Raw genomic sequence first — 12,072 nt, 5'->3', positions numbered from 1 at the left:
GTGTACAGAATCTGTATGCTGAAAACTTTGAAATGCCAATGAAAGGAATTTTTTAAAGTCCTAAGTAAATAGGGAAACACTGTATTTATGAGTTGGACAACTCAACATAGAAAAGTTGTCAATTATTCCCAAATTGATCTACAGATATTAATTCAATTCCCATCAAAATCCCAGCAAGGGTTTTTGTAGACATAGAAAACCTTATCCCAAAATGTATCTGGAAAGCACTTGACCCTAGAATATCTAAAAAAAAAAAAGAAAGAAAAATTCTGGACTAAGAATAGAATGGGAGGAATTATTCTACCTGGTATTAGTTTTACTATGTAATAATAGCAATCAAGACAGTGCAGCATTGACAATGGGATAGATATATTGATAAATGGAACAAAATAGAGAACCCAGAAATAGACCTACACAAATATGCCCAACTGAGTTTTTTATAAAGATACAAACACGATTCAATGGAAGAAGGAAAATATTTTCAACAAACAGTGCTGGAGGAATTTAACATCGATAGGCACAAAAATGAACACAACCTAAGTCTCACAGCTCATAAAAAATTAATCAAAATAGATACAAACATAAATGTGAGACATAAACTTTAAAACTTTTAGAAAAAAAATAGAATCTTTAGGATCTAAGATTTCTTAAACTTTACACCAAAAGCATGATCCACAAAAGGAAAAACTAATGAATTTAACTTTATCAAAGTTTAAATAATTTATTTAGTGAAAGATTCCATTAAGAGAATGAAAAGACAAGCTATAGACTGGGGAAAATGTTTGCAAATGCCACTACCAATGAAGAATTAGTATCTAGAATTTAAAAAAAAAAACTCTTAAAATTTAATAGTAAAAAAATCTGGTAACATGAGCAAAAGACATGCACAGAAATTTTGCTGAAGAGGAGATACAGCTGTGGAAAATAAACACACGAAAAATGTTCAAAACCACTAGCTATTAGGGAAGTGAAAATTAAAATCATAATGATATATCACTACACATCAGTCAAAATGGCTAAAATTTTAAAGATAGTGACACCAACAAATGTGGGAATGGATATGAAGAATATAGATCATTTATATATCACTGGTGGAAATATAAAATGGTACAGCCAGGCTGAAAAATAGTTTGGCAGTCTCTTAGAAAATTATGTATGCAATTACTATACAACTTAGCAATTGCACTCTCTAGTATTTATTCCAAAGAAAGAAAAACCCATATCTACACAAAATCTGTACATGAATGTTCACAGCAGCTTTATTTGTAATAGGCAAAGACTGGAATCATTTCAGGTATCCTTCAACAGGTGGAAAATTAATACTATGATTCATCCATTCCTTGGAAAACTAGTCGACAACAGAAAAGAACAAAATGTTGATACACACGACTTAGATAAATACCTAGGGAATTATGCTAATTCTTTAAGAAAGCCAATTTCAGCTGGGCATGGTGGCTCACGCCTGTAATCCCAGCACTTTTGGGAGGACAAGGAAGGCAGAGCACGAGGTCAAGAGTTCGAGACCAGCCTGAACAAGATGGTGAAACCCCATCTCTACTAAAAATACAAAAATTAGCAGAGTGTGGTGGCGTACGCCTGTAGTCCCCAGCTACTCAAAAGGCAGAGGCAGGAGAATCGCTTGAACCCGGGAGGCAGAGGCTGCAGTGAGCCGAGATCGTGCCCTTGCACTCTAGCCTGGGCAAGAGACCAAGACTCCATCTCAAAAAATAAATAAATAAAGGAAGGAAGCCAATTTCAAAAGGTTCCGTATTGTATTATTTCCTGTATATAACATTTTTTGAAAGGATGAAACATTAAATATTGAGAAAAGATCGGATGGTTTCTAAGAATTATGGATGATGAGAGAAGGAGTAAGTAACAAGGGAGAGAAAAGTGGAAGAAAGGAAAGGATGATGAATGTGCTTATTTAAGAGTGCAACCCGGGCTGGGCGTGGTGGCTCACGCCTGTAACCTCAGCACTTTGGGAGGCCAGGGCAGGCAGATCACTTGAGGTCAGAAGTTCGAGACCAGCCTGGCCAAAATGGTGAAACTCCATCTCTGCTAAAAGTATAAAAATTAGCCACAAATGGTGGCTCACACTTGCAATCCTAGTTACTCAGAAGGCTGAGGCAGAAGGATTGCTCGGACCCAGGAGGCAGAGGTTGAAGTGAGCCTAGATCATGCCACTGTATTCCAGCCTGAGAGATAGAACAAGACATCATCTCAAAAAAAAAAAAAAAAAAAAAGTGTAACGCAGGATCCTTGTGATGATGAGTGGTGGAACTGTCCTATTATCTTTACTTCAGCGAAGTAAATATACGTGAACAGGTATATATATACATGAATCTACACATGTGATAAATTTTATAGAACCAAATACCCAAATACACAAAAAATGAAAGCAATAAAATTAGTGGAACCTGAAGAAGAAAGATGTATTGTCTCAATGCCACTTTCCTAGCTATAATATTGTGCTGTAACTTTGCAAGATGTTATCATTGGACAAACTGGGTAAAGCGTACCTGGGATCTTTGTATTATTTCTCTTTTTATTTATTTTTATTTTATTTTATTTTTTGATACAGGATCTCACTCTGTCACCCAGGCTGGAAGGCAGTGGTGTGATCATAGCTCATTGCAGCCTTGGCCTACTGGGTTCAAGCAATGCCCCTGCTTCAGCCTCCCAAGTAGCTGGAATTACAGGCGAGCACCACAACATCTGGCTTTTTTTTTTTTTTTTTTTTTTTTTTTTGTAGAGATGGGGTCTTACCGTGTTGCCTAGGCTGATCTCCAACTCCTGGGCCCTAGTGATCCTCCTGCTTCGGCCTCCCAAAGTTCTGGGATTACAAGCATGAGCCACCGCACCCAGTCAACTCTTTTAATGGTTTTAATTGTGGTGAAATTTACATAACATAAAAAGTACTATTTTAACCATTTAAAGTGTACAGTTGGTGGCATTACAATGTTATGTAACTATCACCACTATGTAATTCCAGAACTTTCTCATCATCCCAAACAGAAATTCTGTACCCATTAAGCAATAACTCCTTTATACCCTAAATCAGGTATAAAGTAGGATCCAGTTTTCCCTTTACCCAGCCTCTAGTAGCCTTTACTCTACTTTCTGTCTCCTTGAATTTACCTATTCTAGATATCTCCTATAAATGCAATTATTCAATATTTGTACTTTCATCTCTGAATTATTTCACTTAGCACAACATTTTCAAGCTTCATGTCATAGCATCTGTCTGAATTTTAGTCCTTTTTTGTGTGTAATGCCACATTTTATTTATTCATCTGTTGATAGACACCTGGATTGCTTCCACCTTTTGGCCATTGTGCACAATGCTACTATGATCACTGGTATACAAGTACGTGTTTGAGTCTCTGTTTTCAATTCTTTGGGGGTATATACCTAAGAGTGGAATTGCTAGATCACATGGTAATTCTATGTTCAGCCTTTTGAGGAACGACTGAACTGTTTTCAAAAGCAGCCACACCATTCTACATCTCCACCAACAATGCTTGAGGTCTCTAATTTCTCCATATTTTTGCCAGTACTCATTATTTTCCAATTTATTGACAATAGCCATCTGAATCAGTATAAAGTGTTACCTCAGTGGGATTTTTATTTGCATTTCTGTGATAACTAGTGATGCCGAATAATTTTTCATGTACTTATTGTCATTTGTTTATCTTCTTGTAGAAATGTCTATTTGAGTCCTTTGCCCATTTTCCAGTTGGATTGTTTGTTTTGTGGTGGTAGTGATCGTTGAGTTGTTGGACTTTTATAGAGACTCTGGATATTAATCCCTTTTAGACGTATGCTTTGCAGCTATTTCCCTATTCTGTAGGTGGTTGTTAAGAAATCATTGCAGAATCCAACAACATGAAGATTTTCATTTGTTTTCTTCTAAATTTTGTATAGTTTTTGCCTGTCAATTTAGGTCTTTAATTCATTTTTAGTTAATTTTTGTAAATAAGGTATAAGATAGAGTCCTGCTTCATTCTTTTGCATGTAGAAATCCAGTTTTTTTCAGTACCATTCATTAAAAACACTGGCCTTTCCTGTTGAATGGTCTTGACACCCTTTGTCAAAAATTATATGACCACATATGGGAGGGTTTATTTGGGGCTTTATACTCTATTTCATTGTTTTATGCCAGTACTCCACTGTTTTGATTACTGTAGCTTTGTAGTGTGTTTTGAAATCAGAAAATATGAGTTCAACTTTATTATTTTACAAGATTGTTTTGGCTATTGAGGGTCCCTTAAGATTCTTTAAAACCTATTTTAAAATAGGTTTCTATTTTCATAAAAAATGCCATTAAGATTTTGATAGAGATTGTATTGAATAGTTGTTGTTGTTGTTGTTGTTGTTGTTGCTTTTCAGACAGAGTCTCGCTCTGTCACCCAGGCTGGAATGCAGTGGCCTGATCTCGGCTCTCTGCAAGCTCCGCCTCCCAGGTTCACGCCATTCTCCTGCCTCAGCCTCCCGAGTAGCTGGGACAACAGGTGCCCGCCACCACGCCTGGTTAATTTTTTGTATTTTTAGTAGAGATGGGGTTTCACCGTGTTAGCCAGGAAGGTCTCGATCTCCTGACCTCGTAATCCTCCCACCTCAGCCTCCCAAAGTGCTGGGATTACAGGCATGAGCCACCACGCCTGGCCGAGATTGTATTGAATTTATAGGTTGCTTAGGGCAGTATTGGCATCTTAATTACATTAAGTCTTCTGATGTATCAACATGGGATGTCTTTCCATTTATTTTGTCATCAATATTTTTTAGTTTTCAATATACAAGGCTTTTGCCTCCTTGGTTAAATTTATTCCCAAGTATTTTGTTCTTTTTGAATATTATTATAAAGGGAATTTATTATTATTATTTTTGGGGGGGATTGTTCATGGCAAGTATTTAGAAATATAATTTGCTTTTATCTGTTGATTTTATATGCTGCAACTTTGCTGAATTCATTTATTAATTCAAGCAATCTTCTGTGTATTCTTTAAGGATTTCTACTTATAACACACTTCAAGAAAGCTACAGATCACTATCCCTTGTGAATATAGATGCAAAAATCTCTAGCAAAATACTACCAGAAAAAACTCAGCATATTAAAAGGATTGATTACATAACAGGACCAAGTAGGATTTGTTCCTAGAATGGAAAGATGGTTCAACAATAAAAATTAATGAAGAAAAAACTACATGATTATCTCAGTTGATGCAGAAAAAGCATATGAAAAACGTTAATATCTTTTAATGGAACACATACTCAATATAGGAGAAACAGAAAGAAACTTCCTCAAAACGATAGGGCCATAATGAAAACCCACAACTTGTATCATAGGACACAATGAAAGACTGAAAACTTTTTCCCCTTAGGTGAAGAATAAGACAAAGATGTCTGCTTTTGCCACTTCTATTTAGAATCATTCTAGAAGTTCTAACCAGACCAATGAGGCAAGAATAATAAATAGAATAATCCAAGTTGAAAAAAGATGGCATGAACTCTATTAAATAATTTCTTACAACTGCATGTGAATTTATAATTATTTCAAAATAAAAAATTATTTTTTAAAAAAGGTCTATGGGCCATGTGATCCTCCAGCAAAAACCAAAACAGGCTTTTCTGTTAAAAATAAAATTAATTGGCAGGGTGCGGTGGCTCACACCTGTAATCCCAGCACTTTGGGAAGCCGAGGTGGGCAAATCACAAGGTCAGGAGTTCCAAACCAGCCTGATCAAGATGTTCGTGAAACCCCATCTGTACTAAAAATACAAAAATTAGCCGGGTGTGGTGGCACGCACCTGTAATCCAAGCTACTCAGGAGGCTGAGGCAGGAGAATTGCTTGAACCCAGGAGGCAGAAGTTGCAGTGAGCCAAGATAGAGATCATGCCATTGCATTCCATCCTGGGTGACAGAGCAAGATTCCATCTCAAAAAATAAAAATTAAAAATTAAATTAAATTAATCACACCCATAATCCCAGCACTTCAGGAGGGTGAGGCGGGTAGATTACCTGAGCTCAGGAGTTCGAGACCAGCCTGGGCAACGTGGTGAAACCCCGTCTCTATTAAAACACAAAAATTAGCTGGGCGTGGCAGCATGTGCCTGTAGTCCCAGCTACTTGGGAGGCTGAGGCAGGAGAATTGCTTGAACCCTGGAGGTGGAGGTTGCAGTGAGCTGAGATGGTGCCACTGCACTCCAGCCTGGCGACAGAGTGAGACTCCATCTCAAAAATAAAATAAAATTAAATTAAATTAAAGAGGACTGTGGGTTGACAATGGCAAGGTCTGATGATTCATGGGTCAAACTAGCAGGACTTGAGGGGTGGATCAGAATGTCTACCAGGTTAGAAAGGACTGCTTTAAATTACAGACAAAACAATGCACCTTTTTCCTTCCTACCATATGGCTGGTTGTCCTTTCTGAGAACAATAATCCTATCCTAGTTGATACATTATTTTCTTGATTTGTCCTCTTTATTGGTTTTTATTTGGGGGTCAGCTGAGCCAAGGGGTCAGAAATGCTGCCCTTTGTCCACACCATGCGGCATTCTGGTTTTGGTTTACGTATAGTTTTGAGTTTTTCTAAGCTGGTTGTAGTTCTATTAAACTCTGGTTTATAATACAAATGAGTAAGGCATGGTGGCCCTTGCCTATAATCCCAGCTACTTGGGAGGAGCCAGAGGCAGTAGCCCCCTTAATGCTTAGCTTATGTTAAGCCCCTGAAGTGGTCCTGGGCTCCTTTGTTGTCAGCCCACGTGAGGAATCTGAAGGCAGGGAGGCTCGTGTGAAGGGGCCGCCCCTGGGACCCACTTGCTCATGAGCGCTCTGTGCATTGCCAAGTATTGCAGACTGTGTCTAATCACATGTGTTTACAAGTTTTAGGTAAACTAGTGCCCCCCAAAATGGACATGAATTTTATAACGATTCCTGCAAGAAACTTTATCGCAGTTTAAAATAGTGACATGCGAGGCCAATTATGCCATACCTTATTTTCAGAGCTGACATTTTTTATACTCCAAGTACAGAATCTGTCAACCAAATCATACCAAATAATTAGTGAAAACTACAGCAAATTAATCACACCTGGCATGAAGCAGCTCAAGTTAGAAATTGTCATAAAGACAACATGATACATAAATTATGTCCATTTTTGAGGGTGACAAACTTTTTAAACATACAGTGTGGCTTAGGATGTTAGCTAAGAATATTGGTGCATGCACTCATATTTATAAAAAATAAATGTGTATATTTGGAAGTGTTGACAGTTTTTCAGTGATGGAGTAAACGATCGAAGTATATTCAAAACATCCCTTTTTTTTTTTTTTTTTTTTTTTTTTTTGAGATGGAGTCTAGCTCTGTCGCCCAGGCTGGAGTGCAGTGGCACGATCTCGGCTCACTGCAACCTCCACCCCTCCAGGTTTAAGCAATTCTCTGCCTCAGCCTCCAGAGTAGCTGGGATTATAGGCGCGTGCCACAACGCCTGGCTAATTTTTTTGTATGTTTAGTGGAGACGGGGTTTCACCATCTTGGCCAGGCTGGTCTTGAACTCCTGACCTCATGATCCACCTGCCTCGGCCTCCTAAAGTGCTGGGATTACAGGCATGAGCCACTGCGCCCGGCCAAAACTTCCGATTTTTAAAATACTTTGTTGATCTCTTCCAAGAGTCCTACTATCTGAGTTTACCAAATAATTCTTGATTAAAAATCAGAATTTAGTTTAGCAGGACATTACTTCTCATTGTTCCTTGCCACACCCACCACCTTTATCGCATCCCCTATCTCCCACGTGTTATTAGAGGAAACCAGGCCAATAGGTCTATGAGCCATGATTCCAACGTGACTTCTTTGGCATGATTAAAGGGAGAAGGCCCAGCAGAATTATTCTGTGGTTCATACTCAGAACACATCACACACTCATTGATGTGACCTGGGAGCTGAAGAAAATCACACAGTGCAATCACTGTTTTTTTCTTCCTTTATTGCCATTTTTTCCTTTTTGTTTTTGTTTGTTTTTTAGTTTTGGGGTTTTGTGTGTGTGTGTGTGTGTGTATGTGTTTTGTTTTGGTTTTTTTTTACTTTAAGTTCCAGGATATATGTGCAGATTGTGCAGGTTTGTTACATAGGTATACATGTGCCATGGTGATTTGCTGCACCTATCAACCCGTCATCTAGGTTTTAAGTCCCGCATGCATTAGGTATTTGTCCTGTTATCCCTCCCCTTGCCTCCGACCCCCCATCAGGCCCCATTGTGTGTTGTTCCCCTCTCTGTGTCCAGGTGTTCTCATTGTTCAACTCCCACTTATGAGTGAGAACATGCGGTGTTTGGTTTTTCTGTTCCTGTGTTAGTTTGCTGAGGATGGTGGCCTGCAGTTTCTTAGTTATTTCTTGTCTTCTGTTAGCTGTTGAATTTGTTTGCTCTCGCTCCCCTAGTTCTTTTAATTGTGATGTTAAGGTGCCAATTTGAGATCTTTCCAGCTTTCTGATGTGGGCATTTAGTGCTATAAATGTCCCTCTTAACACTGCTTTAGCTGTGGCCGACAGATTCTGGTACCTTGTCCGTTTGTTTTCATTGGTTTCAAAGAACTTCCTGATTTCCACCTTAATTTTGTTATTTACCCAGGAGTCATTCAGGAGCAGGGTGTTCAATTTCCAAGTACTTGTGCAGTTTTGAGTTAGTTTCTTAATCCTGAGTTCTAATTTGATTGTACTGTGATCTGAGAGACTGTTTGTTATGATTTCAGTTCTTTAGCATTTGCTGAGGAGTGTTTTACTTCCAATTATGTGGTCAATTTTAGAATAAGTGCCATGTGGCAATGAGAAGAATGCATATTCTGTTGATTTGGGGTGGAGAGTTCTGTAGATGTCTATTAGGTCCACTTGCTCCAGAGCTGAGTTCAAGTTCTGAATATCCTTGTTGATTTTCTGTCTCATTGATCAGTCTAATATTGACATTGGGGTGTTAAAGTCTTCCACTATTATTGTGTGGGAGTGTATGTCTCTTTGTAGGTCTCTTAGAACTTGTTTTATGAATCTGGATGCTCCTGTATTGGGTGCATATATATTTAGGATAGTTAGCTCTTCTTGTTGGGTTGTTCCCTTTACTATTATGTAATGCCCCTCTGTGTCTTTTTTGTTTTTTTATTCTTTGTGGGGTTAAAGTTTGTTTTATCAGAGACTAGGATTCCAACCCCTGCTTTTTTGTGCTTTCTATTTGCTTGGTAAATTTTCCTCCATCTCTTTATTTTGAGCCTATGTGTGTCTTTGCACATGAGATGGGTCTCCTGAATACAGCACACTGACGAGTTTTAACTCTATCCAATTTGCCAGTCTGTGTCTTTTAATTGGGGCATTTAGCTCATTTATGTTTAAGGTTAATATTGTTATGTGTGAATTTGAACCTGTCATCATGATGCTAGCTGGTTATTTTGCACATTACTGCTGTATTTCCTGCAGTTTGTTCATAGTGTCATTGGTCTTTATATTTTGGTATATTTTTGCAGTTGACTGGTACTGGTTTTTCCTTTCCATGTTTAGTGCTTCCTTCAGGAGCTCTTGCAATGCAAGCCTGGTGGTGACAAAATCCCTCAGCATTTGCTTGTCTGTAAAGGATTTTATTTCTCCCTCATTTATGAAACTTAGTTTGACTGAATATGAAATTCCGGGTTGCAAATTCTTTTCTTTAAGAATGTTGAATATCGGCCCCCACTCTCTTCTGGCTTGTAAGGTTTCTGCTGAGAGATTCACTGTTAGTCTGATGGGCTTCCCTTTGTGGGTGACCTGACCTTTCTCTCTGTCTGTCCTTAACATTTTTTCCTTCATTACAACCTTGAAGAATCTGACGATTATGTGTCTTGGGGTTGATATTCTCATGGAGTATCTTAGTGATGTTCTGTGTGTTTCCTGAATTTGAATGTTGGCTTGTCTTGCTAGGTTGAGGAAGTTCTGGAAAGCATCCTGAAGTGTGTTTTCCAACTTTGTTCAAGTCTCCCTGTCACTTTCAGGTACCCCTATCAATACACATAGTCCCATATTCCCATATCTTTTCACATAGTCTCATATTTCTTGGAAGCTTTGTTCATTAATTTTCACTCTTTTTTCTCTCATCTTGTCTGCATGCCTTATTTCAGCAAGGTGGTCTTCAGTCTCTAATATCCTTTCTTCTGCCTGATCAATTCAGCTATTGATACTTGTGTATGCTTCACAAAGTTCTCATGATTGTTTTTCAGCTCCATCAGGTCATTTATGTTCCTCTCTAACCTGGTTATTCTACTTAGCAGTTCGTGTAACCTTTTATCAAGGTTCTTAACTTCCTTGTATTGGGTTAGAACATGCTCCTTCAGCTCAGAAGAGTTTATTACCCACCTTCTGAAGCCTACTTCTATCAATTCGTCAATCTCATTCTCTGTCCAGTTTTGCGCTCTTGCTGGAGAGGTTTTGCGATCATTTGGAGGAGAAAAGTTATACTGGCTTTTGGAATTTTCAGTGTTTTTGTGCTGGTTTTCCCTCATCTTCATGGATTCATCTACCTTTGATCTTTGAGGCTGATGACCTTTGGATGGAGTATTGGGGGTGGGAGGCGTCTTTTTTGTTGATGTTGTTGTCATTGCTTTCTGTTTGTTTTTCTTCTAACACTCAGATCCCTCTACTGCAGGTCTACTGCAGTTTGCTGGAGGTCCATTCCAGACCCTGTTCATCTGGGTATCACCAATGGAGGCTACAGAACAGCAAAGATTGCTGCCTGCTCCTTCCTCCGGAAGCTTTGTCCCAGAGGGGCACCAGCCTGGTGCCAGCCGGAGCTCTCCTGTATGAGGCGTCTGTCAGCCCCTGTTGGGAGGTCTCTCCCAGTCAGGAGTCAAAAGGGTCAGGGACCCACTTGTGGAGGCAGGTCTAGTCCCTTAGGAGAGCTGGTGCACTGTGCTGGGAGAATCCTGCTTGTCAGGATCCACCACTGTCTTCAGAGCCGGCAAGCAGGAGAGATTAAGTCCGCTGAAGCTGCAACCACAATCCCCCCTCCCCGAAGGTGCTCTGTCTCGGGGAGATGAGAGTTGTATCTGTAAGCCCCTGACTGGAGCTGCTGCATTTCCTGCAGAGATGTCCTGTGCAGTGAGGAGGAATCTAGAGAAGCAGTCTGGTCACAGCCGCTTTGCCGTGCTGTGGTGAATTCTACCCAGTCCAAACCTCCCAGTCTCCTTAGCACTGTCAGAAGAAAACCGCCTACTAAAGCTTCAGTAATAGTGGATGCCCCTCCCCGCACCAAGCTCAATCGTCCTAGGTTGCCTCCAGACTGCTGTGCTGGCCGTGAGAATTTCAAGCCAGTGGTTCTTAGCTTTCTAGGTTCTGTGGGAGTGGGGCCCCCTGGGGGAGACTGCTTGGTTTCCTGGCTTCAGCCCCCTTTCCAGGGGACTCAACGGTTCTTCTGTCTTGCTGGAGTTCCAGGCACTGCTGGAGTATGAAAAAACTCCTGCAGCTAGCTCAGTACCTGCCCAAACAGGCACCCAGTTTTGTGCTTGAAACCCAGGGCCCTGCTGGTGTAGACTCATAAGGGAGTCTCCTGATCTGCATATTGCAAAACTCTGTGGGAAAAACGCAGTACCCGAGGCGGGTAGCACAGTCCCTCACCACTTCCCTTGGCTGCGGGAGGGAGGTCCTCTGGCTCCTTGTACTTCCTGGGTGGAGCAGCGCCCCACCCTTCTTCTGCTGACCCTCCGTGGGCTGCACCCACTGTCTAACCAGTCCCAGTGAGATGAACTGGGTACCTCAGTTGGAAATGCAGAAGTCACCTGCCTTCTGTGTTGGTCTTGCTGGGAGCTGTAGACTGGAGCTGTTCCTATTTGGCCACCTTGGCTCCTCCCCTGTTTTTCAGTTTTTAATGAACTTTCCATTTTAGAGTAGTTTTATATTTACAGAAAGGCTTCAAAGACAGTACAGAGTTCCCACACACCTCACACCCAGTTTTTCCTGTAATTAGTATCTTATATTAGTATAGTACATTTTTCACAATTAACGAGTGAATACGGTTAGGTATTAACTAAAATGCACTCTGTATTCATATATCCTCGGTT

The sequence above is a fragment of the Macaca mulatta genome, chromosome 12, assembly GCF_049350105.2.
Source record: "Macaca mulatta isolate MMU2019108-1 chromosome 12, T2T-MMU8v2.0, whole genome shotgun sequence".
In the NCBI taxonomy this organism is placed as follows: domain Eukaryota; kingdom Metazoa; phylum Chordata; class Mammalia; order Primates; family Cercopithecidae; genus Macaca; species Macaca mulatta.
Note: the sequence above shows the minus strand (reverse complement) of the source record.